Source organism: Canis aureus, chromosome 15 (genome assembly GCF_053574225.1).
Source record: "Canis aureus isolate CA01 chromosome 15, VMU_Caureus_v.1.0, whole genome shotgun sequence".
NCBI classification, from domain to species: Eukaryota; Metazoa; Chordata; class Mammalia; order Carnivora; family Canidae; genus Canis; species Canis aureus.
The window spans coordinates 10,752,496-10,768,669 of record NC_135625.1 but is presented as its reverse complement, the minus strand read 5'-3'; positions in this window follow the sequence as shown (position 1 = coordinate 10,768,669).

The following is a 16,174-nucleotide window of genomic DNA, read 5'->3' as shown; positions in this document are numbered from 1 at the left end:
TTCCTAATTTAGCCATTCAAATGTTTTAGCATATCAGTGAGGTTTTAATTTGTAATTTCCTAATTGAAAAAACTTTGAATATCTTTTCATATTACTGTTTTCCACTCATATATCTTCCTTAATGTATAATTTTAGAACATTTACTTTTTATTTATTTATTTATTTTTTATTAGTGTTCAATTTACTAACATACAGAATAACCCCCAGTGCCCGTCACGCATTCACTCCCACCTCCCGCCCTCCTCCCCTTCTACCACCCCTAGTTCATTTCCCAGAGTTAGCAGTCTTTACCTTCTGTCTTCCTTTTAAAAAAAAATGGCTCTTTATTTCCTTATTCCTGAGTTTGAGGAGTTATCGATAAATTTTAGATAGAAATTTTTTTATTAGATGTGTCTTTTGCAAATCTTTTCTTCCAGCCTATGACTTACTATCTCATACTTTTGCTAGTATCATTTGAAGATCCATATTTGCAGTTTTTTATTAATCCAGTGTTTAAAATTTTTTCTTATTAATTATGCTACTATTACAGCAGAAAACTCACAAAGCCAAGGTTATGAAGACTTTCTTCATTAAGTTTCACATTTTCATCAGGAAATTTTATGCTTGTGTAGTTTTTGCTGCATTCAGAACTAGTTTTTGTGTAAGTTCAGTTTCTGTGTGCATTCTTTTCCATATGGACATCTAAGTATTTCAGCCATTAATGAAAAGCCTATCATTGCTTCATTGAATTACCCTTACTACTTTAGTTGGTATTTATTTAGTTGACTGATTTTATGTTTTATTTTGGTGCTTTCTAATCTGTTCAATTATTATTTTCTTTTCCAGTGTCAAACTATCTTAATAGCTGTAGCTTATAGTAATTCTTAAATATTACGAGCCTTTCAACTTTGTCCTTGTTCAGTATTGTGTTGGCTCTACTAGATCTGTTTGCATTGGGATTGAGTTGAATCTAAAGTCCAAGTTAAGAGAATTGACACCTTAATAATAACAAGTCTTCCAAAACAAAACTATGTAATAAATCTCCATTTATTTAAATCTTCTTTGTGTTTTTTCATCAATATTTTATAGTTTCCACATACAATTCCTATGTACATTTTGTTAAATTCATTCTTGTTAAGGATTTCAGTGTTGGAATACTGTGGTAAATGGTATTTTTAGAATTTTTATTTATTTTAGGTATAGTTAATATATAGTGTTATAATATTAATTTCAGGTGTACAAGATAGTGCTTCAAAATTTTTATGTATTACTCAGTGCTCATCAAGATAAGTGTCTTTTAATCCCTTTCACCTATTTCACCCATCCTTCTGCTTATCTCCCCTCTGGTATCCATCAGTTTATTCCCTATAGCCAATGATCTGTTTTTTGGTTTGTATCCCTTTGTCTGGTCTTCATTCATCTGTTTTGTTTCTTAAATTTCATATATGAGTAAAATCATATGTATTTGTCTTTCTCTGACTACTTATTTCACTTAGCATTATACTCTCTAGCTCCGTCCATGTTGTTACAAATGGCTATTGTAGATAATGCTGTAATGAACATAGGGGTGCAGATATCTTTTTGATTTAGTGTCTTAGTACTTTTTAGGTAAATATTCAATGATGCCATTATTAGATCTGTATGGTAGTTCTATTTTATATTTTTTGAGGAATCTCCACACTGTTTTCCAGAGTGAAAGTACTAGTTTCCATTCTCATCTACAGTTTCTCCACATCCTCACCAACACTTGTTTCTTGTGTTGTTGATTTTAACCATTCTAACAGGCATGAGGTGATATCTCACTGTAATTCGGATTTGCATTTCCCCCATGATGAGTGATATTCAGCATCTTTTCATGGGTCTGTTGTCTGTCTGTATGTCTTTGGTAAAATGTCAGTTCATGTCCTAAATATCAAATTCTAATTGCTTTTATTGGAAAGAAAATAGAATCACTCTTTGTATATTTATCCTTTATCCTTCTTCCTCTACTCACTTATGATTTTTATGAGTTCTTAATTCTTTGGGATTTAAAAAAAAGCAATCAAATTATTTGTGACTAGAGATAGTTTATATCTTCCTTCTCAATCTGCAAATAATCAATTTCCTTTTGTTTGTTTATTTTCTTGCACTAACTAGGATTCTTTATATATCATTGAATGGGACTATAGAGAAAACATCCTCCCTTGTTCCCAGTCTTAGTTGGAAAGGGTCCAGTTTCTCACCATTAAACATGAAGTCAGTTTTGCTTCTGTAGATTTTTTTAAATAAAGTTGGAGATATCCTCCTTTATTCTTGCTTCGCTGAGAGGTTTACATAATTAAGATTTTTACACCTTGTGAAATGTTTTTTTCCTGCATGAATTGCTATGGTCATACTATTTTTTTCTTTAGTCTTTGATGGTTTAAAGATTACATTAATAGTGTAGTACATTGATGGATTTTCACATCTTGAACTGGCTCTGTGTATCTGGAATAAATATCCCTTGGTCATGGTGTATAATTTTTTATACATTATTAGATCTGATATGTTAATATTTAATTGAACGAATTAATTCACTTTTCTTCTATGTTCATGAGATATATTAATGTTCCTGAAAAGGTCTTAATCTATAGTTTTTATTCCTTATAGGTATTTATCTTGTTTTGTTGTTAGGATATCACTGGCCTTGTAGAATAAGTTAGGAAGTGCTTTTACTAATCCTATTGACTTAAGTGATTGTTGATAATTGCTTTCATTTTTTTCCTTAAATGGTTAGTTGAGTTGAACTGACTTTCTTAATAGATAAAACACTCTCAAGTTTATCTGTCTTTCTGAGACTTGTGGTAGTTTGTATGTTTCACAAAGTATTCCATTTACCTGAATTACCAGACTTATGGGCACAAAATTATTATTTAATGTATTCCTATGTTATTTATTTTATTTTATTTTATTTTATTATTTTATTTTATTATTTTATTTTATATTTGAGAGAGAGACAGAGTGAGAGCACATGAGAATAAGGGGGAGGCAGAAAAGAAGGAAAGAGAGAATCTTAAGCAGGCTCCATGTCCAGCATAGAGCCTGACTACAGGCTGGGTCTCACCACCTTGAGATCCTAAAATCAGAGTTGGCTCACCACCCTGCGCCAAAATCAATAGTTGGATGCTTAAGGGACTAAGTCACCCAAGTGCCGCCCTTTCTTATCTTTTTTAATCCCATGGTAGATGTAGTATTGGCTTTTATTTATGACATTTGTAATTTGCTTCTACCTTCCTTCCTTCCTTCCTTCCTTCCTTCCTTCCTTCCTTCCTTCCTTCCTCCCTTCCTTCCTTCCTTCCATCTTTCCTCCCTCTCCCTCTCCTCTTCCTCCTCCTTCTCCTTCTCCTCCTCCTTCTCCTCTTTCTTTTTCGTCTCTCTTCTCTTCTCTTCTCTTCTCTTCTCTTCTCTTCTCTTCTCTTCTGTTCTCTTCTTTCTCTTCTCTTCTCTTCTCCTCTCGTCTCCTCTCGTCTCCTCTCCTCTCCTCTTCTCATCTCTTTTTTTCTTTTTTAGCCTACCTAGAAGATTATCAATTTCATTGATCTTTTCAAAAAAGGAGGTGTTATTTTGGTTGATTTTTCCCTATTTTTTTCTTAATTTGAGTTTTATTTCTGTTCATTTCAAAATTATTGTTTCTTTTCTTCTGCCTGCTTACATTAGTCTTCTTTCTCTGGTTTCCCAAACTGACAGTTTTAGTTATTCCTGTATCTTAACATATGTGTTTTATGCTATAAATTTCTCTCTAAGCACTACTTTTTTCCTGCATTTGGCACATTTTTAATGAGTTCTATTTTCATTTAGTTAATAATTTTTTGAAATTTTTTAACATTTCTGTGACCTGTGTACTGTTAAGAATTGTGTTTTTAGAAATATTTGAGGATTTTCCAGGTGGGCTTCTATTACTAATTTCTAGTTTGACTTCATTGTGATCTAAGATATTTATTGTTTGATTTATACATTTTAAGATGTGCTAAGGTGTGGTTTATGGCCCTATGTAATCTATTTTAGTGAATATTTCATGTAAGTTTGAGAAGAAATTATATTCTACTCCTTGTGGATGGAATATTTTTAGGATATTCAATTAGGTAGGTGGATTGATATATTGTTTAGGCCAATTATATCTCTTCTGATTTTCTGCATCTTTGATTTATGAATTATAATATATTATCACTGTTTGCCCCAGATATTTTGATGCTTTGTCCTTAGATGCATATATATTTAGGATTGTTAGTTCTTGGAGAATAAACTTCTTTACTATTTCATAGTACTTCTCTTTATCACTGATAACTGAAAATTTTCCTTGTTCTGATGTCTGTTTTGTCTGAAATGCATATAACTAGTCTGACTTTGTTTTGATTAGTTCTACCATAAATATATCTTCATCCATCATTTTACATCTTATCAACTTCTTTATATTTAGAGGATGTTTTCTAGGTAATATATAGTTGTGTCTTTTTTATTATTTTGACTAGTTCTGTCTTTAACCACTGTATTTAGATCTTTCACATTTAAACTGATTATTAACATATTTTGATTGGTATCAACCATATTTGTATCTGTTTTCTATTCCTTCTTTTCACTTCTTTTTACTGCCTTCTTATCTTCTAGTTATTTTATTATTCCATTTATGTCCTTTGTTGTTATTTCGATTTACTTCCTTTAAAAACTATGCATAGTTCCCTAGAGTTTAGCTAATCTGTGTTAACCTACTAATAATATTGCTCCACTTCATGTGCAGGTAACTTATGATGGATCATTTCCAATTCTTCCCTTTTGTCCTTTATAGATACACTGTCATTCATTTCACTTATCCCTATACTATAATCACCCAATAATACTTTAAACAGTTATATTTTAGATTGATTAAAAATAAACAAATTTTATTTTACCTTAATATTTCTTCTTTGACATTCTTTCTTATTAATATAGATCCAGGCTACTGAACTAAATAATTTTCCTTCTATCAAAATTTAAAAATTAAAAAAAAAAGATCAGCTAGTGATGAGTTCTCTGTTTTTGTTTGTCTTAAAATACCTTATATTTCTTCTTCTCTTTGAAGGATAATTCCACTGGAAATAGAATTCTAGTTTTTTTAAAGCACTTTAAATATTTCACTTTTTATTGCTTATATGGTTTTGGATAATAGTCCATTGTGATTCTTACTCCTTTTCTCTGTAGGTGAGGTATTTATCTTCTATATCTTGCTTTGAGATTTTCTCTTTCATTTAGTTTTTTATAATTTGAATAATATATACCCAAGTATAGTGTATTTTTGTTTGTTTTAACTTGCTTGATGTTCTCTGAGCTTCTAGTGTCTGTGATTTGGTGTGTATTAGAGTATCCTCAGACATTACTCATTCAAATATTTCTTCTCCATTCTTTCTTTCTTATTCTTCTGGTCTCTTAATTAAGCATATGTTACATCTTTTAAAACCATCCTATGGTTCTTAGATGATCTTTTCTGTTTTTTGTTGTTTGTTTTCTTTTTTTTATTTAGTTAATATTTTCTTTGCACTTTAGTTTGATATGTTCTTTACCTATCTCAAACTCAGAAATTCTGTACTCAGCAGTGCATATCTACTTGTAAAATCATGAAAGTCATTTTTCCTTTTTGTCTATGTGTTTTTAATTTCTGACTTTTTTACTCTTTTCATAGGGTTTTTATCCCTGTTTCTATTATTTTCTACTCTAAGAATTTTAAACATATTAATCCTAGTCACTTTAAATTTTCTACCATGTAATTCCAACATCGGTGTTTTATATGAATCTGATTCTAATACTTGCTTTGTATCTTCACACTGTGTTTTTTCTTGTCTTTTTTGTATTCTTTGTAATTTTTTTTGTTGAAAGCTGAACATGTAGTTTTGGGTAATAGTAGGTGAGGTAAGTAGGACTCTCCTGTGAGGATTTTGTGTATATGATTAGGAGCCTGGCTTTGTTTGATGATTACTGTAGCTATAAATGCCAGAAACTTTGGGCTTTCCCATGTATTTTTTTCAGAGTCTCATGTCTTGCAAACTTTCACCTATAATCCACTATTATTGTATTGGGGTCTTGGAAGGGAAACCCTCTAAAATCTTATGACTAAATCTCATTTTGTGGACCTGTTTCTTTACCTTCTGAACTTCACATATGTTTCTTCTTATATAGTATTCTCTCCTTCTCCCTTTAGTAAGACAAGAAAACTATAGGAAACTGGAATTAGAGGGATACCTTTTACCCAGCTTCAATAATGCTCTGGTAAAGTCTTTTTCCTTGGATGGGAGGTCTTTGTTAATGGAGACAGCTCTGGTCATATTCACAAGGATTACTCTCCCCTTTCACTTGCCAAGGTCGTGAGAAGATCTTGCTCAAATCTTCGCTGTGGGGATCCCTGGGTGGCGCAGTGGTTTGGCGCCTGCCTTTGGCCCGGGGCGCGATCTTGGAGACCCGGGATCGAATCCCACATCGGGCTCCCGGTGCATGGAGCCTGCTTCTCCCTCTGCCTGTGTCTCTGCCTCTCTCTCTCTCTCTCTCTCTGTGTGTGTGACTATCATAAATAAATAAAAATTTAAAAAAATCATCGCTGTAAGAAATAGGTGGGGATCCTCAAGATAAAACTCATGAAAGTTTGGGGGCCTTCAGGAGTATATTGCCCAGAGATTACTCCTGCTCACACAAGACCATGTTCAGCCTCCAGGAATTAAGCAAGTTACTACATATATGTTCTTACTAGATTGTGGGTCTGACAATTACTTCTCCAGGTAAACAGATCTTGGCTATAATTCTCTGAATTTTCTTCTCTATCTCTGGATTTAAGATTGTGCTTTTCCCTACAAGCCCAGTTTTCAGATAGGGCCAAGAGAAGTCAAGAGCTTTCAGTTTGTCCTGATTTTTCTTGTTGCAAAGACAGGAGTGACAATGTCTAAGCTCTTTACACATCAGAACTAAAACCAAAAGTTCTGAGCTTTGGGTTTTTATTGCTAAAAAGAATAAAAAGGCATGAACATTTATCCTATATATACACAGCACATGCCAGAAGCTGGTTATATTTTGACCCTTAGTGTTTTTTCACATGCAAAAATAAAATATCTGCTTGTATGGCCAAGTAAAAATAGTGTCATTATGCATTAGTGTGATTTGATTGACAAATACTGCCAGAAAACTGTTGCAATTTTTTAGCCATGTCTGTCAATAACTTTGAAGATATATATCAAGCGTCTTTTTTTTTTAAGTGAGATCTAAGATCCACATGATCAAGGAGTTTCTTTTTTTTTAATTTTTATTTATTTATGATAGTCACACAGAGAGAGAGAGAGAGAGGCAGAGACACAGGCAGAGGGAGAAGCAGGCTCCATGCACCGGGATCCCGATGTGGGATTCAATCCCGGGTCTCCAGGATCGCGCCCTGGGCCAAAGGCAGGCGCCAAACCGCTGCGCCACCCAGGGATCCCCTATATCAAACGTCTTTATTGTATTATGTATTCTGTTAGGACTAGGAATAATATATAACCAATGTAAAAACAAATCTCCCACTTTTATTTTATTTTTTTAAAGATTTTATTTATTTATTCATGAGAGACAGAGAGAGAGAGGCAGAGACACAGGCAGAGGGAGAAGCAGGCTCCATGCAGGGAGCCCGACGTGGGACTCGATCCCGGGTCTCCAGGATCACGCCCCAGGCTACAGGTGGTGCCAAACCGCTGTGCCCCTGGGGCTGCCCAAATCTCCCACTTTTAAAGGTGTTACTGACTCATTTGAATTTTTTCTTATGCGTAATTGTGTAAAACAAATTTCACATGTTCATTTGTTAGCAAATATAGATTCATCTACTCTTTGAATACTTATGTTCATTATGTGAATTTATGGCATTAATCTCAGTTGCATTTGTTACTATTTCTTGTACCATTTTCCAATTTGGTAAATTAAATTTTCAAACGATTGAAGCATTTATGTGTTTGAGACACAAAGTACAATGCAATAGTTACAAATGTAAGAAATGTAAATAATAGCATGACAAACATGGGAAAATGAAGTAGCAGTATTATTTGATTGTAAATATATATTTTCTGAGTGCTATTTTCGGAGTATTATGATAACTTACCTCTTCAGATTAGTGGCATGAACACATTCTTCTATAGTATTAATTTTCCTTTGTAATGACAGCACACCTGAAGAAAACCTAATGGATAACTAAGAATAATCAGGAAAAAAAAGTGTACTTTATTTACTTTTATTGGAATTAAGCAATGTTTTCCTACAAGTTCATATAATTAAGAATAAAATTCCAAAAGGAATATTAAACAGATGTGTTGGAAATATTTGAACTTTTATTTCTAAGGCAGCATAGCACAATAATAAGTCATATATTTAGATAGATAGGTAATAGATGTACCTGCACTCTCATACACATACACACAGAACAAATACAAATTGGTGGGATCCCTGAGTGGCGCAGCGGTTTGGCGCCTGCCTTTGGCCTAGGGCGCGATCCTGGAGACCCAGGATCAAATCCCACATCGGGCTCCCAGTGCATGGAGCCTGCTTCTCCCTCTGCCTGTGTCTCTGCCTCTCTCTCTCTCTCTCTCTCTCTCTCTCTCTCTGTGACTATCATAAATAAATAAAAATTAAAAAAAAACAAATACAAATTGGTCTACAAATTAAAACCTCTATTTACCACAGTTTAGAAGAATAATTGCGCTAAAATTGGTTAATTCTTTACCCAGGGAATGATATTAAGTTGAAACACTAAGACATAACCACTTTTTTAGTAAGTAACTGTTTATTTAGTCATATATATTAATAAAAATTCATATTACCACACATTTTAGTGACAGACAACAATGTACAATTTGGTTCAATAATGATTTTGCAGGTAAATATGCAGACTTTTAAGCAGAAACTTGTTCTTAGCTAATTTTTAGTAATTTATTGGTTGGAAAATTTGATTTTCAAAAATCTTGACCTTGTTGGTAATAGATACTGAGAAGATTTGAGGTCATGTAGTTAGTTTTGAATGTATTACACACCCATCTGCTTCTCCATCTGGCAGCAGACACAGAAGTGTTATGTACATTCTTCTCACCAACACCCCAATTGTTAGCTTCCTGCTGATAGCCTTAGTGTAAGCCTCATTGGGTAATTATTTCAGGCAGAAAACAACCAACCCACATGTTCAAGAATAATCACTAGTTCAATTAACTAACCAGAAGCAGCTGATATTTTAGTGTCCACGAGTAGAAATGATTTCAATTTCAGCAGCACTTCAATGAAAATATTTAGATAGCAGATGTGCTATTTAGTACCTTCAGTATGTGGAAAATAAAAATAAACATGACATATATAACAAAATAAGTTGATAGTAGATGACTAGGTTTTTAAAAACTTATTATTTCTCTTTAGTACTTAATTTTAAAGTAATGTAAAAGCACAAAACATATGATGTGTTAATCAACAATGTTTTTAAAATCTGCATTAAAAAGTTTCTTTATCAAGTCACTAATCTGACTAGTATCAACATACATAACTTACTTTAAATATTGTCTGTAGTTTATTAAAAATCTAAAAACATCACACATATTTATATTAGTGGGTTTAAATATAGAATTATTTTTACAAACATGGTCTAATATATGTATTTGAGTATTTCACTCTTAAAGTATTTTATGAAATATGATTTTTTGAAAATCTGAATTGGTTTGCCATTGAAATATGCATTTCTAAATAGAAAATTAAGCTGTTAATGTTGCTGAGCTTTTTGTTTTAAAAAGAAGATGTTCTTTCCCCCTATATAATTTTCTCAGGAACTCAAATAGTAGACATCTGTTCTTTTTTTTTAAGTTTTTATTTAAACTCCAGTTAGTTAATATACAGTGTAATAGTAGCTTCAGTTTACAAGATAGGGATTCAACACTTCCATACAATACCTGGTGCTCATCACAAGGACACTCTTTAATTCCCATCATCTATTTAACCTGTCTGCCCGTTTTTAACCATCAGTTTGTTCTCCATAGTTAAGAAGTCAGTTTCTTGGTTTGCCTCTCTCTTTTTTTTTTCTCTTTGCTCATTTCTTTTGTTTTTTAAGTTCTACATATGAGTGAAATCATATAGTATTTGTCTTTCACTGACTGACATATTTTGCTTAACATAATACTCTAGCTCCATCCTCGTCCTTGCAGATGGCAAGATTTGGTTCTTTTTATATGGCTTTTTTAATGGCTGAGTAATATTCTAATACATATATATATATATATATATATGTATGTATATACACACACACGCTCTATGTATCTATATCTATATATCTATATATACCATATCTTTTATTTAAGATTTTTATTTATTTATTCATGAAAGACACAGAGAGAGAGCGAGAGGCAGAGACACAGGCAGAGGGAGAAGCAGGCTCCATGCAGGGAGCCTGACATGGGACTCCATCCCGGTACTCCAGGATCATGCCCTGGACCAAAGGCAGGCGCTAAACCACCAAGCCACCCAGGGATCCCCATATCTTTATTTTTAAAGATTTTATGTATTTATTCATGAGAGACACAGAGAGACAGGCAGAGACATAGGCAGAGAGAGAAGCAGCTCCATGCAGGGAGCCGGATGTGGGACTTGATCCCAGGACTCCAGGACCATGCCCTGGGCTGAAGGCAGGCGCTAAACTGCTGAGCCATCCAGGGATCCCCCACATCTTCTTTTTCCCTTATCAGTTGATGGACACTTGGACTGCTTCCATAATTTGGCTGTTGTAGATAATGCTGCTATAAACATCAGGGTGCATGCGTATTTTGGAACTAGTATTTTTGTATTCTTTAATACCTAATAGTGCCATTGCTAGTTCATAGTCATTCTGTTTTTAAGTTTTTGAGGACACTTCCATAATATATCCATTTTTGAAGCTATTACAATTAATTAAAAATGTTTAAAAACCAATTTTGAAAAATAATTATACTGACTGGACAGTGTTATAGTAAAGTACTGAAAGTTGAGTCATCTTAATGCCTCAAAAATATTTATTTATAATTACATATATACAAAGACACATAATTGCAAATGCATCCTTTCTATTGCTCATTACATTCCCCACTGGTGACTACATAAAATATTTAATAATTAATATTTAATTAATTTCATTTAATTTACACAAACCATAATATACAAAAAAACTGGTAGTGGTGTTATATTATATAAGTTTGTATTGTTGTCTTCCATATAAGATGAGAGAACAAATAAAGTCTACAGTTAACAATGTACAAGTGTACAGTGAACTTTGAGTGCTCATCAATATGTATCCAGAATAAATTCAGAGAATGAAGAAAAATTAACCAATAAAATTAATTCCAAGTTATTGTCACAATAATTTAATTATAAGTTTTAGGTGATAGAAGTGATTTATACATATCATAAAAAACCTGGAAAATCTTGAAAAAAAGAGAATAATAACAGTCACCTCAAAATGCTAGCTTTCATCTCTCTGCAATATACATATTCTGTTTCAGTTTTTAACCCCTTATTTCATTTAACATTAACTTTGGAGTATTTTCATGTTAATGAATTTCACTAATAAAAGATTTTCGGGAACGCCTTATAATCTCTAACGGTGTTATTTTATCCTGTATTTTTATTTTTGTTCATTTAAGTTTTTATTTTAATTCTTGTTAGTTAAGGCATAGTGTAATGTTGTTTTCAAGGGTAGAATTTAATGCTTTATCACACATATAACACATAATTATTTTTAAATGCCTTTGTTTTAAATATGTAATTCCAGCTGTTATATTACTGATCTAAATAATACTAAATATACATTCTGAATATCTTTAATGGTTTCTTTAAGATAGATTTCTAAATGTAGTCACCGTTCAAATGGTTTCTCATTTTTCATTTAACTCTTGCTGCACTGTGCCAAGTATCTCTGAAGAAGCACTGTGAGGACACCATCTCTAGCACTGTATCCAGGTGTCTTTTTCACAAAATATTCTGTGGACTTCTTTTTTGGATTTATATGCCAATTTAAATATCTTTTAAGTTTCTTAAAAAAATAGTGAGAAAGTAGAACTAATAAATGAATTGATTGAATATTGTGGGATATGCAGTACAGTGCAGTGCAATCCTTTATGAAAGGAGACTGGTGATTTCTACTAGTATTCCATCCAAAGAGGGATAGTGTTGCATCCCCTGCACAGAGACAATATAGAATCTAGAATATGAAGTGAAAGATGCCACCCTTCCTGTAGAAGAAATATGATTGATATGAGCCTAATGGTAACTGGAAGTTGAAACAATTGTCTTGCCAGCCGCAGGTCTGCAAAGAGGATTCTACTACTGTGCAGTCAAACAAAGCGTATTACCAAGTATCATCATCAGCTATGGTTATTGACATTCATCAGATGGGAACTGACCTTGCCCTAAAAATGAAAAATAATGGCAAAAAAGAGAATAGTACACATTCATTCACTTAGAAAAATTTTGCTAAAGCTTTTTAAAATAGAGATAGTAGGGGCACCTGGATGGCTCAGTCAGTTAAGCGTTCTACTCTTGATTTGGCTCAAGTCATGATCTCAGGGTCATGAGATGGAGTCCCACATCACACTGGGTGTGGATCCTGCTTACAATTCTCTCTTTCTCTCTCCCTCTGCCTCTCCCTCTCAACTCCTGTGGTTGCTCTTTCTCTCTCTCTCTAAAACTAAATAAATAGAATAGAATAGAAATAATAAAAATAATGTAAACTTTTCCCAGAAATTCAGAAAAAATAATTATTTAAAACATCTTATAATAATAATAACTGAAATAAAATAATGGATAAAATTAAAAAGTAGAGTAAATCCATTGTTAAGTATATTTATTTAAAATGTTTCTAAATATAAAATATTAATAAAATAAAATTATTAATTTCTAAATGAAATCTTAATCCACCAAATCTCATCAATCTTAATCCACCAAAAAGGAAGGAGGACAGAAATTTGAATGAAGACTTATTATAATGAGAAAGGATGTAGATCTATAAACCTACATATGTAGGAGATTATGAAAATATAAGAATAGAACTTTGTTAATTATTCTGATCATTTAGAAAAAGCAAATATTTCTAGAAAAATTACAATTTATAAATTCAGATTCCTTCTAGTTGAAAAACTCTGAATAGACCAAAACATTAATATAATACTTAGTTTACAGCTCTAAAAGTCATCTTTGGACTTGTGGACTTAATAAAAGTTTGAGATGAAATCCTAGTTCTACGTCCTGCTCTTTGTAAAACTCTGATGAGGTACCTTTTCCTCAATTTCCTCATCTATAAAATGGGCACCATGATACCTATTTTATAGGATTGTCCTGAGGAACAACTGCATTGAGTATCTAGGAAGCGGCACTGTTCTGTACGGTGTGGTACATATAGGAGTCTATTTCACGGTATGGTTAGATGCTTTGGTAATGAATACAATGAAAATTGAAAATGTGTTGGGTATCTTGTCAAGTAATTATCAGCAATTTCTGATCTTCCTTGGAGAAATGTCTATTTATATCCTTTGCCCATTTTTTTTTAAATTGAGCTTTTTGTACTTATATTATTGACTTATTAGTGTTTTTCATATATTCAGGAAATAAGTTTCTCATTAGGTATATGATTTACAAACATTTTATCTCATTATATGGATTGCTTTTTTATTTTCATTATTATGTCCTTTGAAGAACAAGAGCATTTAACACTGAAGTCCAGTGCTTTTTGTGCCATATTGAAGTATTCTATGCTAAACTCAAGGTCAAAAGATTATCTGCATGTTTTCTTCTAAGAAGTTTTAGTTTATGTCCTGCATTTAGATTTAATCCATTTTGAGTTAGTTTTTGTATTTGGTGTAAGGTGAAGATGCAACTTCATTCTTTTGCATGTGGCCATCCAGTGTTCCAAGACCATTTGTTGAAATGACTGTTTTTTACCCTATTGGATAGTCATGGCACGGATACTTAAATTCAGCTGATCATGGATGTATGGTGTACTTCTGGATCCTGAAACCTATTTCATTGATTAATATATCTATCCTTACGCCAGTACCACACTGTTCTCACACTGTCTTGTTTCCTATTCTTTTTCAGAAAGTTTCGAAATTGAGAATTCCATCTACTTTGTTCTTTTTCAGGATACTAGGCACCCATGCAATTCCATCTGAGTGTGAGAATGTTTATCTACTTATTGGAAGGTAATAGAATCTGGAGATAATTTGGACCAGGGGTGCTATGAAACAATGTTAAATTTTTCAGTGCATAAATATATGATTTTTTCCAAATATTTAGATCTTCAATTTCCTTAAATAGTGTTTGTAGTTTTCAGAAATTGGGTTATAAGCTTCTTTTGTAAAGTTTATTCCTCAGAATTTTATTTATATATTTTTGATGCTCTTGTAAATGGGTTTATTTTTTCAAATTTTATTTTTGGATTGTTCATTGAAAGTATGTAGATATACAGTTGATTTTTGGAGATTGATCTTTTATGTGCAATGCTTACTGAACTCTTCCACCATTTCTAATAGTTTTTAGTCAGTTATTTAAGATTTTTTAGGAGGCGGGGCAAGATGGCGGAAGAGTAGGGTCCCCAGGTCACCTGTCCCCACCCACTTACCTAGATAACTTTCAAATCATCCTGAAAACCTATGAATTCGGCCTGAGATTTAAAGAGAGAACAGCTGGAATACTACAGTGAGAAGTGTTCGCGCTTCTATTAAGGTAAGAAGATGGAAAAAAAAGAAAGAGAAATAAAGTCTCCGAGAGACCTCCATCTTCATAGAAGCATTCTTTATCATAGCCAAGGGGTGGGAGCAACTCAAATGTCCATCAAAGATAAATGGATAAAGAAAATGTGGTATATACTGATTTTTATTTATTTATGAGAGACACACAGAGAGAGAGGCAGAGACTCAGGCAGAGGGAGAAGCAGGCTCCATGCAGGGAGGCCGATGTGGGACTCGATCCCGGGACTCCAGGATCAGGCCCTGGGCCGAAGGCAGCACTAAGCCGCTGAGCCACCCAGGCTGCCCTCTCTTTCTTAGTAAACAGAAATTTTACCACATTACAAACAGTATTCACAATCACTTGAACATTTTAAGTAGCTTAGTCTAGACCCCCCGAGTGACTCAGGGGTTGAGCATCCACCTTCGGATGGATAAAGAAATAAATAAATCCACCTTCTTGGATAAAGAAATAAAAATCTTTAACTAAAAACAAACAACACAAAATAATCCACTTAGGCCTTTGCTGGAAGGTGCTGCTTGTTGCTCGACTTGTGTTCCGTGGAGTCCGTGAGGCACGATCATCCTCACATTCGAGGCTTGCCGCTTTGTGTCACCGATGTGCTCCTGCCTCTTTATCCCTCTTTCTGCTTTTTGGTTTGATGAATTATTTTTTCATGATTCTATTTTAATTGCTCCATTTTCTCCATTCGAGATTCAGCTTTCTTTCTTTTTTTATTTAATGATCTTCAATGATGTCGCTTCTCCTCTGCCAACTTCCTGGTTCTGCACATGTGTCTGCGTGTGTGTCCGTGTCTCTGTTTCTCGGTCAGTGTGCGTGCACACACCACATGATTTCAGTTCAGTCGGGGTCAGGCTGGAGAGTCAGGGCCTCCTGTCTACGTTCAGTTCTGCGACTGACGGCAGGTTTCCTAGGGCCCAGGTCAGGGCGACCCACTGGGGGCACCACCGTCCACAGCTCACCCAGGGGAAACGAGGGAAGGGCCCGGAACGCACGACAGGCAGGGGTTCAGGATGAGGACGGCCTCACCCATTCTAGGCCAAGACCCTGACACCTTCTGTAGGGTTTGCCTTGGATTCAGAAGCCTAGGATCGTGGGGAGCTATTGCCCATCCCTGCCCCGGGGGGACTGTCATCTTCTGGGCCTCCAGAATGAGGGTACCGGTGCCCATGTGTGTGTGTGTGTGTGTTTGAGGAAAATAATCCCTTTATTTAAAATACCAAAAATTCCAACTACTATAAGATACCACATGTAAAAAACAAGACATAGTCTTGAGATGTAAAGGACACTGTCCCTAGAAAGTGCCTCTCTTTTTCTATTATTCTTTTTTTTTTTTAATTTGGCTAATGGTGTCTACTGACACATATTTGGAATGTAATCTATTTATCAGCCAGCTGTTCTGGCCCAATGTGGATTTAGGATTTTAAAACATGTGTGGTTTTAGAGCTGTATAATA